This window comes from Vulpes vulpes, chromosome 12 (genome assembly GCF_048418805.1).
Source record: "Vulpes vulpes isolate BD-2025 chromosome 12, VulVul3, whole genome shotgun sequence".
Taxonomy (NCBI): Eukaryota; Metazoa; Chordata; class Mammalia; order Carnivora; family Canidae; genus Vulpes; species Vulpes vulpes.
In genome coordinates, this window is record NC_132791.1 from 19425805 (window position 1) to 19444940 (window position 19136).

The window sequence follows — 19136 nt, forward strand, 5'->3', positions numbered from 1 at the left end:
AAGCCTGAGCCATGGAATTAGTTCTGTTGTTACCCAGAGAAAGGAACTTGGCTGTCCTTCCTCAACTGGGAACACATGCTATCCAGCCTGCTGCCATTGGTGGGAGTGTCTCTCAGTCTGCTCCAGGAGCCCCCCTGAGCCTCCAAGCCTGACAGATGAAATCTTCCATCTTGATGGACTCTGGGGTGGAAAGAAGCAAGGGCTGGGAGGCACAGGGCCAGACTCTGGCCCTAACCTACTGTGTGACCATTTTAATGCAGATACAAGCATTAAATAAGAAAATGTGTGTGGGAGGGCTTTGCAGTGGATGAGGTATCATTATCTTTATTAAAAGAGGCAAAAAGAGCAGAAAAGGACAATGAATGGAAATGTAAAAGCTGTCCTACCATTTGATCATCTTAAATTATTCCATAGTTTTATGGCATAATAAGGGTATTTTGGCTATGCTTTAAAAATTAACTATATCTTAAAGGCACATATTGAAATATTTATGGACAAAACTATATAATGTCTGAAGTATGCCTCAAAATAAGGAAAGGGTGCTGTGGGTGTGGGTAGGAATCAAACAAGATTGGCCAAAGTTGGTTGCTAAAGCTAGGTGATAGGTACATGGGGGTTCATTATGTTATTCTATCTATTTTTCTATATTTAAATTTTCCCATAGTAGAAAGTTAAAGAGCGTGGCATTTAGAGTCAAACTGATCTGTCTTCACCACTTAATAGCTGACCCAGGGAAAGTCACATCACCTCTCTGATCTCTCTACTCATCTAGCAACAAGTGTACTAGTAATATTACCTGCTTCATAGGGTTCTCACAGAGACCACATGTGATAATGGATGCAAAGTGTTTACCCACATTCCTGGCACACAGTAGGCATGTAGTAAACCATGATTCCCTTCCCCTCTAGAGATCTTCATCAAACATCATCTGTCACCCTCCTGCCCTGCTGGGTGTAGCCAGACTCCCTGGGCCAGGATCTGTCTCCATAGGTGGTGGAAGATGATCATGCCCCCAGGCTTTCTTCAGTGGTTGTTGAGCAGTCAGCATGCTGAGCTCAGTTATGGGAGGCAAAGGGAGCTAAGGTGGTGTCCCCACCCCCTCAGGGAGGAAGGGAAATGGCTGAGGGTAATGCATTTGGATTGAGCATTTTCTCTATACTGGCCACAGAGTATGGGTATGGGTCATACCACCCATATGAGGTCAGGACTTTCACTCAGAGAGGTTAAGAAACTTACAAGCAGTGGCACAGCTAGTAGGTGAAGAGGAAAGAAGGATGAAAGAAACAGTAGATAAGCATATAGGACGATAGAAATAAAGTGACTCCAGAGGAATGGCAAGGAGATGGGAATCGTGTGAAAGAAGGAAAGGATAATGGGGAGAAAGAGGCACCAAAGGGAATGGAGTGGGGAGAAAGTACGGAAGGGGAGCAGTAATGGCCAGTCCTTCTCCTTTTCCTCCAGGTCCCTCAGCTGATGAAATGACTCCAATACTGTCAGCCTCTGGACACGAAGGGTGGGAGATGGGAAGCCAAACCTGTCCTCCCCTGGGGTCCCATTTTTCCCCAGTAACCTGATGCTGGTCAGCACTGCAGGGCGGACAGCGCCCGGGGCCCCTCCCCTGCTGGGCTGGCATCACCCTCACTCTTGGATCTCTTCCTCCTGCTAGGTCTGAGCTCTGCTATTAGCCCCACCTCAACAACTCTCCTTTAAGAGACTCTTCTTAGTGGGTTTAGAACCTGGGAATCTGAAAGACCAGCAGGATGGGGGTGAGGTATGGTCTTTCACCAACCAGCCCTGGGTGGGTACCGGGGGCTTCCCAAGAAGTGTGAGAGAAAGACCGTTCCCACAAAGGCTCAGTGTGCTTGGAGATTTAAGACAGTTGGGCATGAGGTCCTTGTAGAGCAATAGGAGGCATCTGCACTGAGTAAAACCTATAGAGACTTGTTCTTGGAGCCTCACTGAAACCCAACCTGTTCACTCATCAGCTGTGTGACCTTGGGGAATCTAATCTCTTCACTTCTCTAGGCCTTGGTTTCTACATCTGTAAGGTGCAGATTACACTCTCTGCCCTGCCTGGCTCTCAAGAGCCATTTGAGTGTATGTAAAATAATGAATGTAAAAGTACTTTGTGAACTTTGGCGCCCTGCATACACATGAGCTGTCATTTCTGGGTGCCAGCCTGGGTGATGCTGAACTGTGTTTCTCTGTCAGGCTGCAGTTTTTATCCAGGGATTACACAGGAACTTACACATGAGGATAGTTCCTTGATCTTCTTGAAGTCACTCTTGATATTTTATCTCTTGCTTTGTTCAGTGTATGAAGACACATTTGCTCAGTTGTTCTTAATATGTAATATGAGGGAAAGATGTGTATTTTTTTGAAGAACACATGGGGTCTTTTTTATCAGAAAATGAAAATTATAAAATCCATCTAGATTCTCTTTTAGCCACAGCTACCAGGAAGCTCAGAGTAAAACTCAAGTTTAGTAATAACAATGTAGGTGGTTATTATGCAATTTTCTTTTTCTCCTTTTAACTTGATTTTAGTTTTTTTTTTTTTTTACTGCTTTCAGGCTGAGTTGATGCCACGCTGATCCAAAGACAAGAACCATGCTGACAAGCCTGAGCACTTCATTCCAGCCATCAAGAGTGACACTGAACAGAGAGGTAGGAAATACTTTATATCTGTAGTTTCCTCAGGCTGCTGTAACCAAGTACCACAAACTTGGTAGCTCAAGACTATAGACATTTATTCTCTGATAGTTCTGGAGGCCAGATGTCCCAAATCAAGGTGTTGGCTTGGCTACAGTTCCTCTGAACGATGTACAAATGTGTTCCTCGCCTCTTCCAACTTCTGGTGGCTGCCAGCATTCCTTGGCTTGTGTCTGCATCACTCCAATCTTGGCCTCTGTCTTCACATAACCTTTTCCTCTCTGTTTTCTGCTCCTCTGTTTGTGTAAAACTCCCTCTGGCTCTCTTTTATGTGCATGTGATTGCATATAGGGCCTCCATGGATAATCCAGGGTAAGCACCTCCTCTCAAGATCCTTAACTTAATCATATCTTTTGCCAAATAAGGTAGTGTTCACAGGTTCCAGAAATTAGGACACAGACATATCTTTGGGTCTGCCATTCAACCTACCACTGCATCTGAGAACCCTAAATACATAGACTCTTCCACTGTCTCTTGTTCATTGTATTATTTAATGGTTAGGAGCAATATTTCTGGGAATCTGACCTATGGGCTCCCATTCTAGCTCAGTTATTTACTGTGGGATGTTGGGCAAATTCCTTCATATTTCAGCACCTGAGTTTCCTGTCTGAAAAATTGAAAGTAGTATCTCCTTTGTAGGGTTGTAACAAAATACTCTGTATACATAGTACATAGTATAGTACCTGGCACATAGTAAGTACTCAACAAATGTTAACTATTATTAGAGATGGTGGTTTTAGCATATGACTACAAATTCTTTCTTATTCCTTCCTTCAAGGGGTGGAGCTTGATTCTCCTCTCTTGGGTACTGACAGGACCTAGTGCCTCATTTCTAATGAACAAAATAAAGTGGAAATGACCATGTGTGATTTCAGAGACTAGGTCATAAAAGATGCTACAGCTTACTATTTGTTCTCTCTCAAATCACTTACTCTGGGGAAACCAGCTTGCAGGTCTCCAGACAACAGCCAGGAGTGAGTGAATTAGGAATATGATCCTCCAGTCCCAGTCAAGCCTTTGGATACCTGCAGCTCTGGCCAATACCTTGATTGTAATCTCATGACAGACTCTGAGCCAGACCACTCAGCTAAGCTGCTCTTAGATCTCTGACCCACAGAAGCTGTGAGATAACAAATGTTGTTTTTAAGCCACCGAGCTTTAACATAATTTCTCACACAGTAACAGCTAACTAATTATTATTTATCTTTAAACATCAATTATCTATTGGTTGCCAAACAAGGGGAATTACAAGGATGGGGGAATACCTGCCCTTATGGGGCATTTAGTCTGGTAAAATGTAAAGCAACATTTGGAATGAAGTATGAGACAGTGCCAATGTATTGTATAACAAAGACAAGGTCGAAAAAATCCTTATTTATTCTGTAAAGGGGGCTGCTGATCTGGTGGGGCCCATCTAGAGCACTAGAATATAGGCTAACGTTCAGAATCCAACCAGTCTTAGAGTCTGTATATAACAGCATCTGGGGGGATTTTATGAAGGAAAAACTTTAGTCATTCTTCAGAATTGCACACTAGAGCTAAATATACACCTACTCTATGATCCAGCCATTCTGCTCTTGAATATATACCACAAGGAAATGTAGTTCACTATATATTCATGGCAGCATTATTCTTAATACCCCTAAACTAGAAACAACCTACTATCCATAAACAAATTACAATATATTCACACAATGGAATGCTTCCCAGCAATAAAAAAGAACAAACTGCTAATATATGCAGCAACATGAATACATCTCAAAGACGTTAGGTTGAGCAAAAGAAGTCAGACTTCAAAGGAACATATACCTTTATACCAAGATCAAGATCTAGGACATTTGTAATACTTCACTGTATTCACAAAAAATACCTCAATTAAAAAATTTTTAAGATAGGGGCACCTAGGTGGCTCAGTCGGTTAAGCATTTGCCTTTGGCTCAGATCATGATCCTGCCTCTGGCTCCCTGCTCAGCAGAGAGTCTGCTTTTCCCTCTCCCCCGTTTGTGCTCTCTCTCCCTGTGCCAAATAAATAAATAAATAAATTCTTTAAAAAATTTTAAGATAAAATGAACCACTAAAAAAGAATAGGTGTATTATTAAGCAAGAATTACATATTTTAAATATATTTATGCCTAAGTGTATATACAACATACTATAAATTGATGGCTGTGACAAACATCTAGCTTCTTGTTGGAGGCTTAGCTATTTGACTAAAGCACCACTTCTTAAGCGGGGTATACTGGAGTACTGAAAAAATGAAAACTCAGTTTCAGCTGCAGTAAGCCCTGATGTGGTTGGAAGACTGGACTGGAGGGATTATGCACTACCCTCACTGTGAGTGAATAAGCACAAGTAGCAAGGGGTCATTCTGACAAAGAATGACACACAGACCTCTGCTTTGTGGGTATGTAAGGGAATAAGCCTGAGCAGCCATCAGTTCTAGTAAATCGTGTCATAGTGTTGAGGGGCAAGCAAGCAAGCAAGCCCTGCAAACCTGGGAGTACGGTATAATCCCTTCAGGCATGCCTCCAGAAACCTTAGTATTTGACAGTGTGTCCCAATCTCCAAAGATCAAGAACAACTCAACTAAGGAAGGGCCTCCATTCAGGTCTGTTCTGGGCCTGTCTTGTCCCATGTCCACTTATCTTCCTCTGAACTCCTGTTCTATGCCACCTGCGGGAGGGTAATACTTTCTTGTCCCAGGCAGTTTATTAACATTTGAAGAACATCTCTGGGCATGTTGTAAGACATTACTCAAAGTTCAAGGGCAAGCCTCTGTTAATTGATTCCTAGAGAAGTCTGTGTCCTCTGTTGCCTCTTTAAGATCCCAGCCCCTTGCCTTCTGTGTCCATCTGGGGATTACGTTCCGTGCCTACTATTGAAGCCGGGCTTCATTGTGTGACTTGCTTTGGCCAGTGGATGTTTGCAAATGTGGTGCAAACAGAGACTTCATAAGCACTTGCACAATGGCGCTCGCCTTTTCTCTTTTTGCTGGGAACCTGAGTCCACCACGTAAACAAGTCCGGGTTAGCCTCCTGGAGGATAAGATCATGTTAAGAGAGATTCTAGCCATCCCAACTGTCCCAGATATCCCAGCTGAGGCTTTGCACATGTGAGTGAGGCTGGCCTAGACCAGAAGAACCATCCACCCAATATACAGATTTGTAAGAAATAATCAGTGATATTTTTGTTTTGTTTTATTTTAAGCTACTATGTTTTGGGGTGGTTTGTTATGCAGTACAAGCTGACAGATACAGAAAGGATGATGCCATTTAGTAAGCTCCTAAATTGGCTAGCCAACTGAAGAAGAGGTGGTGGTCTGGAAGGGAGACATTCCTGAGAAAAGAGACAGAATCCACAAAGGCACAGAGAGGTATGAAACGTAGTGGCACATGTGGACACCTCATGCCCTGGTCTCATTGGAGAACAAGGATAGAGGTGGGAAATAATGAAGAATATAGCTAAAGAAGTAGGGGAGGTGGTGGCTAGGCCAGAAAGAGCCTTCTATACCAGGTTAAGGAATTTCCTGGAGTCCTGAAGTCTGTGGGGAAACCATTTAAGCAATAAAGAACATAAATAGATTTGCATCCTAAAAATTTTTTTAAGATAATGTAAAAAAATTTTTTTTTTACTAATTAGTATTTACTATATTCTAGATGCTTTCAATATGCATGGCAAAAAGTACCCAGGTACAGGGTGGAGAGTGGTTTGGAGGTGGTCAGGAAGTAACAGGCAGACCAGTGAGGTGGCTACTGCAGGGATTTGGGGAAAGCAGATAAAAGCCTGAACTGAGGGAATGGCCACCAGGGATGGTTGAGGACAGGGCAGACAGGCGAGGTGTTCTGGAGACAGGACTACCTAGTGACTGCATCAGAGGAGTGAGGAAGGAGGAGGAGTCTGGGATGACTGTTGAGAGTCTGGCTTAGGAGGCTATGGAGAATTTTGGAATCAGTGGCACTGGGGATTCTTGGTTTCATAAACCCAGCTCCCAAGAGCTGAAAAGAGCTTGATGACTAACTAATCCAATCCATTCTACCTCACTTACCACTTACCATGGACAATGCCCAAGCTGACTGTAGGTAGTCTAGGGCCAAACCGTTTTTTCTATGATTGGGGAATGACTTTTATTGCATTAAAAACTAGCACAGGGGCACCTGGGTGGCTCAGTGGTTGAGCGTCTGACTTTGGCTCAGGTCATGATCTCAGGGTGCTGAGTTCCACATCAGGTTCCCTGCAGGGAGCCTGCTTCTCCCTCTGCCTCTCTCTCTGTGTCTCTCATGAATAAATAAATAAATATATTAAAAAAAGAACTAGCACATAAGACCCCTAATTTCACAGATATTATTGCCTTAGCAAAAGGCCAAAGAAGTTTCAATTTAAAAAGTTAAGTTGATAAAAAGGAAAACATTGCCAGTAATGATACAGATCTACACAGATGTGGCTGAAATTAGGCATGAGTGAAGTTTAGGACACTCTGCATCACTGAGAGTACACATCTTTTCCACAGGATCCCAGAGAGTGCCTATCTCTTCAAGTGGCCAGGTGGGACTGACCGGTCTGATCTGGCTTCAGCCCTTGGGAGCTGAACATCTCTATCTTCAATTGCCTTCAAAGCTGAATGTAGCCTGTTCAGGTTAACAATTAGATGGTGGGGCAGCCCAGGTGGCTCAGCAGTTTAGCGCCACCTTCAGCCCAGGGTGTGATCCTGGAGACCCAGGATCAAGTCCCACGACGGGTTCCCTGCATGGAGCCTGCTTCTCTCTCTGCCTGTGTCTCTGCCTATCCTGTGTCTCTCATGAATAAATAAATAAAATCTTAAAAAAAAAAAACAATTAGATGGTGGCCGTAAGAAAATAGAGAAAATGAACACGCCAGTTCCTCAGAGGCCTTCAGGAGCCTCTGGCTCAGGGAGATGAACTTGTCCTCACCCGCCTGCCTGCCGTCGGCAACCTACCTGCCTTTTGTACAGATGTTTGCTTTGTCCCAAGAAAAGACTCCTGCACTCAGGCTAAAGCCCTGTGTGTGGATGCGAGGACCTTGTCTTGGCGGACACTGTAAGGGATGGCACCCATCATGCCCCTGGAAGCCCCAAGCTATCCACTGTGCAGGTAAAGGGCAATGCCAGGCACCTGTGAGGGTGCAGGCTCTGGCTTGGCAGACGGGCAGATGAGCTCTTCAGCCCAGCAGCCTGCCTTAGCTACCGGGTGGTGGATTCCGGCCTGGACACAGCCTTTCCCTGTGGGCTGGGCCTCCCTTTGTGCACGTCCGCAACACAATGTGCATAATCCTGCAGACCTGCCCAGCAGAGGCGGGCGGGCAGGAGCCCGCTTGGCTTCCTGTCTTGCTGAATGGCTTGAATGGGCGCTGGGCCTACTCTTAATCCCCCAGCGGCTGACTGTCCCGGCAGGGGGGCAGGGGAGGAGGGAGTGGAGGGTAGCAGCTCTCACGTCTCTAGGCCGGAGGCTGGCAGGGCCCTGCCCCAAGAATTTTGCCTACCTTTCTGGGGCAAAACAGGGGACCAGCAATGATCCTGCTTGCTGGCACCCTCTTGGGACCCTCTGCCCTTCTCCCAGCACTGTCCTTGGCCAGAATTGGGTATACTAGGGTTAAAAGCAGGGAGTTAATGGTTGAGGAGAAGAGCTTTGAGATCCCAGCACATCAGAACTGAAGCACCCCTAGGAATTCCATTCCTCCTCCCCATTTTACTGATAGGGTAACTGAGGCCCATATGGATAAGGGGTATGTCTGAAGTCACATAATGAGTAAATGGCAGATGTAAAATAAGAACCAAAGGCTCCTGATTTCAGTCAAGTGGCCTTTCCAGTAGTCTAGTAATGTTTCCCAAACTGTCCTGGAGCACCCCCAACTTCTGGGGGCGGGGAGGGGGGAGGTATTTAGTGCTCCTGACCAGGAGAACTGCATGGTCAGATATACCAGGAAACGCTGTACATGCGAAAGCATGTCAGGAAGCAGAGTCTCTGAGAAGTCCTGCAGTATGTAAACTTGGAACTCTTTCCAAACTTACTTGGCGGTGCAGTTCTTTGTTCACAAGGCATCTTTTCTCACATAGAATAGTACTCTGCAGCAACCAGCCTGCAAATCCTGCACTAGTCCCTGCTGTCAACTCTTCAGAAGTGATTATGAACATGGTGAGGATATTTCTGTTTAACCTCCCTGGAGTTTATCCCACACGGAGGCCTAATGGACAGCATCTCATTTTAGATTCAGAGGCAACCGATGTTTATCGAATTTCTTATTACCAGGTGCCTTCCTCCTCGCTGGTCTCTGTCAGCCCTGTTGGATGGCTCATAGAACCTCAACTTTGCAATCATGGAAACGGAGGCACGTGGTACTGAGTAAGTTGCTTAAAGTCACTCAGCTGACAGCAAAATAGGATTTCAGGTGAAGGTCTGTGTGGTCCTGTGTGTGATAGGCAGGGCAGGGATTCCATTCCCATCTGCACTGATCTTGAAAATCTGTGCATTTGACCTTCGGCCAATAATCCCCCTCTCCCGTTTTCATAATTTTTTATAATAAGCAAAAAACATTCCTAGGAATAAAAGAAAAAAAGCCTGGTTTTGTTCCTCATTGTGCCACCCTAGACAAGACCAACAAGACCCCAATTCTTGATGCACTGTGACCTTGGACAAGACCTCGTCTTCTCCCCAGGTCTCATCTCCTCCTCCTTACAATGGGAGGATTGGACAAGGCACTTGGTCCCTCTGGGTCTCTCCTGCTCAGCATTCTGTAATCCCATGATTCTGGTCCTCAGACCCAGACACAGATCATCCTGTGGGGTCAGTCCAGGAACAAAGTGACACGAGGCTAGGCTCATCGGTGGCACAGGGACAGACCAGTGCCTGCATGAGAAAGCAGGGCAAGTGCCAACTCCCTCCTGGCCTCTTATCAGGGCCATGGGAAACTGTCACCCAGAGCTCAGGGATGGAGTCAGCCTTGCATGGTGCTGGTTCTCAGTAGCATGACTTGTGACACCCTCACAGGCAATGACCTCCTTAGTGGGTGGTGGAGAAACTTGTAGGACTGGTGAGGGTGGGAGCCAGGAGAGGGGCAGGCAGGTAGGAAGGAGGCAATGTGGCATTCTAGACCTGACTTGGATTTACTTTTTATGGGCTGCATTTGTCATTATTTAGCCAGAAGATCCTCTCTCGCACTCTTTTTTTTTTTTTTTTTAAGATTTTATTTATTTATTCATGAGAGAGACAGACAGACAGAGATACAGGCAGAGGGAGAAGCAGGCTCCATGCAGGGACTCGATCCAGGGTCTCCAGGGTCACACCCTGGGCTGAAGGCGGTGCTAAACCGCTGAGCCACCCGGGCTGCCCGGTCCACTCTCTTTTTAAAAGAAGGTGATTGGCTTAGTTTGGCAAATTCTAAGGCAAAGATTCAAGTAGAAGTAGTTTATTTGGGAGAGGATCCCAGGAAATGCTGCCAGGGAGCATGGAAGTAAAGCAGGGCAGGGAGAGAACACAATGAATGGCATGTTATCATGCAAGTGACCCCTGTTGGGCAACTGGATCTGGACCATGCTGGGGAACCAGTGTGGTACATGTTTTCAGCCTCGGTGTTAAGCCACCTTAACACCAAGGCAAGGCAGCTGGAGTATATATCTCCAACTTGGATGTCAGGGTGTCAGCCACTGGTTAAGGATTGTTTCCAGGGAAGGGGCTGTCAATTCCCAGCATGTTTCACCTGCCCTGGGAAGGACCAACAGGGAGAGCTCCAGGCAGAGTGGCAGGTGCTGAGGGCCCCAAGTGTCTGCCACAGAGGGTTGTGAGCCAGAAGCTGAGATGCCTACACTTGAGGAGGGGTCTAAGCTCCTCTGCAAACTGTGGGGGGCTGTGGTGGGGTAGGAAGGCTGGGTAAGTCATTGCCCTCTCGGAGCTTCAGGTTTCTCATCGAGCAGATAGGAATGGAATCCCTACCTTGCCTATCACACACAGGACCAAATCCTAAATTACAAAAAGATGATGAGTATATACTCATCCATCTCCAATCCATTCTCCCTGCCTGCGTGCCCCAATACCACATACCACTTCTCATTCACTTCAGCTAGGATTGTCAGCATTTTGGTCCTCTCGGCACCTGAACAGCCCTCCTGCCCATCCTGGCCATCAACACCTATCCCCATTAGGATAGGAAAGGACTTTAGATTCTGAAATTACGATATTCAGGTTCAAGAGGGAGCAGAGTTATATGGGCCTGGGAAACAAGAGGTCTGGGTGAAAATCTCAGTTCATTCATTTATTCACTTAATATTTATTGAGGACCTACCACACCCACAGGTTGATGGTAGTTGGTAAAGAAGACACTGTTCCCAAAGGAACTCTGTGTCCTTGGGTAGGTAGTCCCCTTGCCTTCCATTGGCTTGTCTCCTCACCTATGAAATGGGCCAGGTGGACCCTGAGGTCCCTTCCAATCCTGTTATATTTTGCTTTAACCACAGCACCCCCAATCTCCATGAGATCTGCAGCCTGGTATCCAGGAGGCATGTAGGAGGCCAGGGTCCAGTTGTGCCTGGAGACCGTAGGCAGGGGCAGGAAAAGATCCACGATGAGCCCTCCAGTGAGACTGTCACCGAGCCGGGGCTTTGCTTGCTATGAGCGCTGCGTAAGCTCTGCAAACAGCGGCTGAAGATGGTGGATTTGGGCAGCATTAAGCTGTATTAAGTCGAGCTGTTTCTACAAAGCGTATGTTTTAGGATAAACCTGGCACCAAAGGCACACTAAGAGGATGTAACACCTGTAAGAAGTGGCTTCATGCCATTCCCAGCATCTAGCACAGAGAACTGTTCCCCTTCTCCACCCACAAGACTCCCTGAAGAGAAACTGGCGGAGCATCCCCATCCTCTTTCTTCTAAGAGCACTTCCCTGGTGCCCTAGATACATGACTGATAAGCCAATCAGAGGACTCCATCCTCCTGGCTACTGTGATTGAGGTGATGATCATGTGACCCAAGCCGGGCAATTTAGGGTCCTTTCTTGGGATTTTTTTTTTTAGCTGATGAGAATGAATCCTTTCCCGATGGGTGATGGAGATGTGAGCCTGGAGTTGTTGGGAGCCATATCCTCATCCACAGGGAAGCCTGCCTGTGGAAGGAAGGAATGAAGCCAACAGTTAGAGATGAAAAGCTGAGAAGAGAGTGTCTTTGGGTTTAAGCTCCTGGTCCCAGACCTCCCTCCCTAAGGCCAGCTCCACCCCTGCCCTTCTTGGTTACTTAAACCAATAAAACGCCTTCTTAAGCTTTATTAAGAAATAAAACTTTTTTACTTGAGTTTTATTTCTATCACCCCAAAACAAAGAGAACCCAAATGAGAACAATACCTTCCATTCATTGAGCTTACTGTGCACTAGGAACATTTCACTGCATCACCCAACATAATCCTGTACATGGATGACCACATGGGCCATGATTATTACGACCATTTTATAGCTGAGGAAGCTGTGAGGCAGGAGGTTGAGGGACTTACCTAAGATCACTCAGCTGTCAACAAGTGGCCAAGTAAGGATTTGAAACCAGTGCTGGCTAACACAGGAAGCCATGTGCTTGCTTCCTTGGCCAGAGTGCTTATTCACAGTGTGTCCCCTGAAACCCCTCTGATTCCCACCCTCTGGGTGACTGCCTTCAAGACAGACACAACTTCCATGACTTGGCCTTTTATGTCTTGGCTTCTGGGTTGCATTTGCATTGCAATAAAAGTTGCCCCATAGGAATTTTTCAACCATGTGGGCTTATGATGGCTCTTAGCTGCTTAGCAGGTTAGAGTCAGTCTCTACATTTGACCTCTTCTCATACCTTCACTGACTGAGCAAAAAAAATTTTTTTACATCCTTTGGAATGTGAGATATTTCTGGTCTTGTCAAATCCTAGCCTTAAAAACTTCAACCAGTGTTATCTCCAAAAGCTCTGAGAGGTGAAATGATTTCCCTAGGTCACCCAGTTTCTCAGGCAGAGCAGAATTTGGGCCCAATTCTTGGTTTAACTTATTCCCTTTATGACAGATTTCTGGGTCCCTATAGCTCTCAGGGTTTCAAGCCTTCTGTCACCAGACCCCTGTATCCAGTCACAGATGACACTGATATTGGAGCTAGCACTGGTAGAGAGTGGTGCAGAGAACCTTACCTTTCTGCTTTTACCCAGCCAGATCTTGAGTTTCCCTCATTAAAACATTCCAAGGGATCTGGAGATAAGGCTGTGGGCAGGGAGGTGGGGTAGAGTAATTGCCCTACCCTCCAATGACAGAGGGTTCCCCCAAAGCCAGTGTAGACTGGTGGGGGCATGGGAGAGCTCAGGGCTGACCTTGGCACTGTCAGTGAATCACCAGGCAACCTTGAATACGATCATCACCACCTACTCCGCTTCTAAGAAAAAAATAATAACAACCCCTCTTAATTGAGCAGTTCTGTACGTGCAGACACTCATAATCACCCAATGGAGTAGGTCCTATAGTCACCTCACCTGGCAGATGGGGAGCCTGAGGCACAAAGCTGTGAAATCACACGACCAAGGCATGACATACCAGCAAGCGGCAGAACTGGGATTTGAGCCCCGGCAGTCTGGTTCCAGAGTCCATTCTATTAACTACCTCACTATAGCATCTCCTCCTCCCCACTTTTTTTGGCTAAAACAACAAAATTATTATTGCAGAGTCCTGGAAGTTAGAAGTACAAAATCAATATCATCTTTCTTTTGAATTATCCATCAAGGTGTTCTTTGCAGTCCATTCCCGATTTAATGAAGAGGATGAAGAGCGCACAAGACAACATGATTCCGAGGCTGAAATTACTAATTTTGTATTAAACTAAAACTAGAGTAAACTTATCTAATCGCACTTAAAAGGCAGCCCACATGGCTTGTTAATTTTTATTTTTATTTTTTTTTAAGATTTTATTTATTTATTCATGAGAGACACAGAGAGAGAGAGAGTGAGAGAGCCAGAGACACAGGCAGAGGGAGAAGCAGGCCCCATGCAAGGACCCCAATGTGGGACTCGACCCCAGGACTCCAGGATCATGCCCCGGGCGCAAGGCAGGCACTAAACCACTGAGCCACTCAGGGATCCCAGCTTATTAATTTTTAAAAGGGAAGAAAAACCCTGTTCTTTGCCATTCGCGTGGATTGGGTGAGCATTATCCCAGCAGGGTCTTTCTAGCTCTGTACAGTTTGTACAACCAGCTTCAATGTCTGTGAACTCAAAGGCTCCTCTGGTCAGGCAAAGAGTTTGTCTCCCATTTTACTGATGAGGAACCTGGGGGAAACACTTGCTAAGTGTGTACGTGTGCACACGTGTTTGTGAGTGTGTGCCCATACGCTTGCCTCTGTGTGTGTGTGTGTGTGTTTCGGTGTGCATATGCAAGAAGGGCCGTGAGTGCCCCTGCAGGCCTGGATCCCCGCCGTGAGAGGAGCTAGTCAGTTTCGATGCTTGGAGGGGAGGGTTCCGGCCCACTGCCCGTGTATGGAGTCACTCAGACTTAGCTAAGTACACAGCAGCCAGGAGCCTGTGTTGCAGCCGCTGAAATCAGAGGGCAGCACAAAAATGTAGGTGTAGCTCCCACCCTCCTCCCCCCCTTTCCCCTCTTCTCCTGCCTCCCACAGGGCGGAACTGCCTGGAATAGGCCTGGCCCAGCCTACGAGTCTATACACGCAGCATCCAGGAACCACGGCAGGGCGGCTCTGGGGCACATGTGAAAACATGCGCCCTGCTCCACATGCATGCATGTACATGCAGATGTGCACATATGGCTTTCTAGGAGGTATACTTGGGAAAGCTGCAGGGCTCTGGGTTCTGGGCTGGCTCAGCCTTTGACTCTTGGGTGTCCTCTAACTCTTCCCTTCTCTAAGCTTTGACTCTCCATCTGTCAAATGGGCATGATGATGTCTACCTCCCAGAGCTGTTACAGGTATCCAAAATAAGACGACAGGATCTGAGAACCCTAGGTCTGAGGGAGCCCTGCAAGGCAATTAGCCTAATGCTTGCATTTCACAGACTGGGATACTGGGCCCCAGAGAGGGAGAGGGAATCGCCCAGATCACAAAGCAAGTCACACGGCCTCCTGACTCTTGGGTCCAATGCACCAATCCCAAGGCTTGGCCATGAAAAGAGCAAAAGTGCTGTCCAAGGTGAGTTCTTGCTCCTACATCTGAACATCCATGGAGATGTGATTTTGAGATCAAAATACTTTGTAAATACCACTTACTAACACAAACCCACATGTACTTTACTGGGGGTGGGGGACGTCCTCCTTTGTGAGATGTTAGCTCAGACAGGCAAACAAAAGACTATGAATCTCAGTTTGCTTAACATCTTTGATTTGCTTTATGGCTGCAAGTTCCTACTAAGCTTTTACATATTTGCTGGGCTCTTGGTTGACCCTATTATCAATCCAGCTTTTCCTAAAAGATAAATTCTAACATAGATGGAGAGTCAGAGGAGCCAGGTTTTAGGGCCACTGGGAGTGTTTGCCCAACTCCCTGACCCTCCACTTAGCCATTTGTAAACTGCCAGACTTGCATTCATCTGGTGTGTTTTCCCTGCCCGCGCCTGCCTTGGCCCCTGGGCCCACCCAAACTCCACTTCCTCACCCAGACTCTTACTTTGCCCTCTGTACGTGGCTGTCCATATACATGCCTACCTGTCTGTCAGGGCAGATATTCCTTGGGGCAGGAACTGAAACCCCAGGGCTCCTCAGGATCCCGTCTCCAGTTGCTGCTCAGGAAACGTGTGTCCAGTGGAAGGGTTCTTAGGTGAATTTGGAGTTCCAGCATGCAGGTCACAGAGGAAGAACCTAAAGAGAGTAGGTAAGGCATTGGGAAAGTCAAGATTCCTTTCTCCATTGCTTCTGCCACAGCCTGTGTACTATTCCAGACAAAGTGACAGGACTTCCTGAGTGACTGAGATTCTCTTAATAATTATATCCATTTATTCAGCACATGCCACGTGCCAAATACTTCATGTAAGTGTTAGCTCTCATCCGAACATCAGCTTGAAACCCATTTTCAAGATTGGGACCTGAGGTTCAGAAACCTCCATTTATTTTATTCAAGGTGAGGAGCTAGGATTTGACCTCAGGTCTGTCTGGTTCCCAAGGCCACACTCACTCTGATAACACAGGCATCTTCTAGAACACTGATACTCTCAGGAAACTTGGGGCTAAGGGGTTTCCCTCTGCAAGACTTTTTCCTTATTGTAGACAAAGGGAGGGTGGGACCCTGTCTCCTTATGGACTCCTCTTCATCTCCCTGATCTCGGTTTTCCCAGGGGTGCAGTGAGGAAAGGGGTCAGATCCACCCAAATTTACTGGTAATTCCGATAAGCCATTCTACATTTGTTACTTGGGCTTTTAGCAGTGAAGACGAGGAGGAAGTGGCCAGGGAGAGAACCGAGTTATAACTGGGGTTCTCAGAATGGGACACAGAGGGATACAGGCTGCCTGGGTTGGTGATAATTCACTTCACTGGTCCCCATGGAACCATGGAAGCCAGGAATGTTTGACACCTCCATGAGCAGTGGAATCATGGGGATACTTGTTAAAATGAAGATTCCTGGGTCCTGCTGTTGGAGAAATCAAGGCAATAGATTTGGGGCAGAGGCAGGGTTGTGCATTTTTAACAAGTGCTCCAGATGATTCTGGGACAGAAGTTCAGAGCCACTGCCTGAGAGATCTGGGTTCTAGGATTTTTCTAAGTTTGAACACTAGGGCCCAGGAGAGCTTATATGGGGAGAATACTACTGTGAGTTACAGCCCCTGATCCGTTTGACATAGTCACACATGATAAAATATTTTTATATCCTACCTTGACCCAACTAAGATTTTAAATGATATAGGGAAAAATATAGTCAGAATCTAAAAATTGAAAGTTTATTAGTACTTTCATGTGTATACCTATAAGAAATGCGTGTTTCTACTGAAAGATATTTATAAGAATGTTCATAGCAACATTGTTTAAGATAATTATACATAGGTAACAACCTAAGTGTCTTGCACAGTAGGATGGATAAATAAATTGCAATGTCTTTGTACCATGGACAACTGTGTAGAGAGAAGGAAACTAGACACAAAAGAATACATATTGTATGATTCATTTATAAGAACTGCAAAAACTTATGCATGGAAAGTGAATCATGGATGATACCTCTGAGGGGTATTGATGGGGAGAGGCAGGATGTCTTCTGTGCTCTGGTAATGTTCTATATGTTGATCCATAGGCAGAGACATAGGTATATGTATTTTTTTCTTTTAAAGATTTATTTCTTTATTTTAGAGAGACAGAGACAGAGAGAGAGCATGTGCATGTGGTGAGTGAGGAAGGGCAGAGGGAGAGGGAGAAGCAGACACCCTGATGAGCAGGGAGCCTTCCTTGGGGCTCAATATCAGGACCCTGAGATCAGGACCTGAGCTGAAATCAAGAATTGGATGCTTAACTGACTGTGCCACGCAGGTGCCCCTACATATTTGTATTTGTAAAAATTCATCAAGCTATACAAATAATCTGTAGTCACTTTACTGTGTATCATATTTCAATTTTTAAAAAATGTTAAGAAAAATAATAGGAAGTAGTGGAAATCTCAGCATTCTCCAAAATGCTACCAGTTGCTGAAAGACACCTCCACCCTGTAAATCCATACACTTGGAAACAAAAGCACACTGGTAAATGTCGGATCTCTTCGATATTGCCAAAGCAGTGCTTGGAGGGAAGTTTGTAGCTTGAGCTAGCCTTGCTATTGAAAGATAAAAATTTTTAAAAGAAGGAGTGAGATCACTGAACTTTTGATCCAAGAAGCTATAAAAAGAATGAAATAAACCCAGAGGAAGTAGAAGGATGAAATTAGAAATGAGTGAAAAAGAAACAACCAAAGCAAACAATACACGAGTACAGATGGTCAACACAGAAGCCAATTCTTTGAAAAACTGGTAATATAAACTAACTTCTGGACTAATTAAGGGAAATCATAAGATACAAACAACATCGGGACACCTGGGTGGCTCAATGCTTGAGCATCTGCCTTCGGCTCAGGTTGTGATCCTGGGGTCCTGAGATGGAGTCCTGCAGAGAGCCTGCTTCTCCCTCTGCCTGTGTCTCTGCCTCTTTCTGTTTCTTATGAATCAATAAATAAAATCTTTAAAAAATGCAAACAACATCAAGAACAAAAATAAGGGTAGGAGTTGCAGGAGGAATCTGACTATAGACACAGAAATTTAAAACTGTATGAGAAAGTTAAGTAGTGAGGAAACCATAGTAGCATGTGACTTATGGATCATAGGCAATACTCTATTGTAAGTTCCACACACCTTTCCCTTTAGTGCTATTCCTTATAAACTCCACTGTCAGTTTTTCTAATTCTGTTGCCAACAATAGCATTGCAAAACCAAACTAGGAACAAATGCTTGGTTACTATAAGATGCAGCAGAGAGGTCACTCATGTGTGGAGTGAAGCTCTTTGATCAATGTTGACTGGTATTTTCATTTACGCTATAAGTAAGACAAAATGAGATAATGAAGACATACAATGGAACTTCACATATTCATCAGTAACAAGATACCTTGTCTGCTAAGCAGGTAATAGTTTTCAAGTACTGGAAGAGTTTCCTCATATTTCGGTGCTATTCATAATATAAAGAAAACCTGTGAGCATGGCAGACTAAGTTTAGTCTGAATTATTAATATTTTCTCCACCACTTTTCAGAAGTCCAGGGTCTAAATGCTTGACCATTGACAAAACATTAAGCCAAGTTCTGATTTGTAGCATTTGCCCATTTCTGTGATGCAAGTACTCCCATCACTGCCAGTTTCAAGCTGCTGGCATGGTGCCATTGAATGTGGAGTTGAGAAGAGATGCACATGATTCTGTAGTATTATCACCACACAGGTACAGTAAACAGCCTCAAAGGCACAGGTAATAGTAAGATCAAGCCAAGTAATTAGGATGTGATGAATTTTGCTTATTACCTTTGCTTCAAATATTATTTATCAGATTATAAGCTTATGGCATTTATTTTTATTAATGGCTGTGTCTAAGCACCAACATGCAAGATTCCTGGCAATTTAACAGTCATCCCTTTACCAACTAGCACACACTGGCTCCAGCTGCATGTCCCTGTCCTGCTTCAAGGTCCAAATACCACTTCCTCTTTGATGCTTTCCCTGATCGCTTTAGGCAGAGGCCAGCTCTCCCTCCGCTGTGCTCTGTGAGGGCAGACACCACATCTGACCTGCCTCTGTTCCTCGGGGCCTGTCACTGAGCAGGATTTGTTGTTTAGAAAGCATGTGCCAAAGCCATGGTTGAACCAGCCCTTTCCACCCCCAGCCCCACATGGCTTCTGTGACATGGCCCTCCCAGTGCATGCTCATCAGCTTTTCTACTCTGCCCTTTCAGATACTCCTGCAGGCTATGTGGAAACTGTAGG

At 45.5% G+C, this 19136-nt stretch overlaps 1 long non-coding RNA gene across 4 annotated transcripts in view; it reads left to right on the forward strand.

The window, feature by feature from the left end:
- The window catches only part of LOC112930864 (uncharacterized), a 69180-nt gene extending 55629 nt beyond the window's left edge, over positions 1 to 13551 (forward strand). Inside the window, exons 3-5 of one of the 4 annotated variants that reach the window (XR_011995488.1) lie at positions 2573 to 2666; positions 8975 to 9067; positions 11730 to 12024. This is a non-coding gene — a long non-coding RNA (uncharacterized lncRNA). Of the gene's footprint in view, positions 1 to 2572; positions 2667 to 8974; positions 9068 to 11729; positions 12031 to 13436 lie in introns of those variants that run through there. The other 3 variants (XR_011995487.1, XR_011995485.1, XR_011995486.1) reach the window with 3 other exon arrangements.
- The last annotated feature ends 5585 nt before the right edge of the window (positions 13552 to 19136 follow it).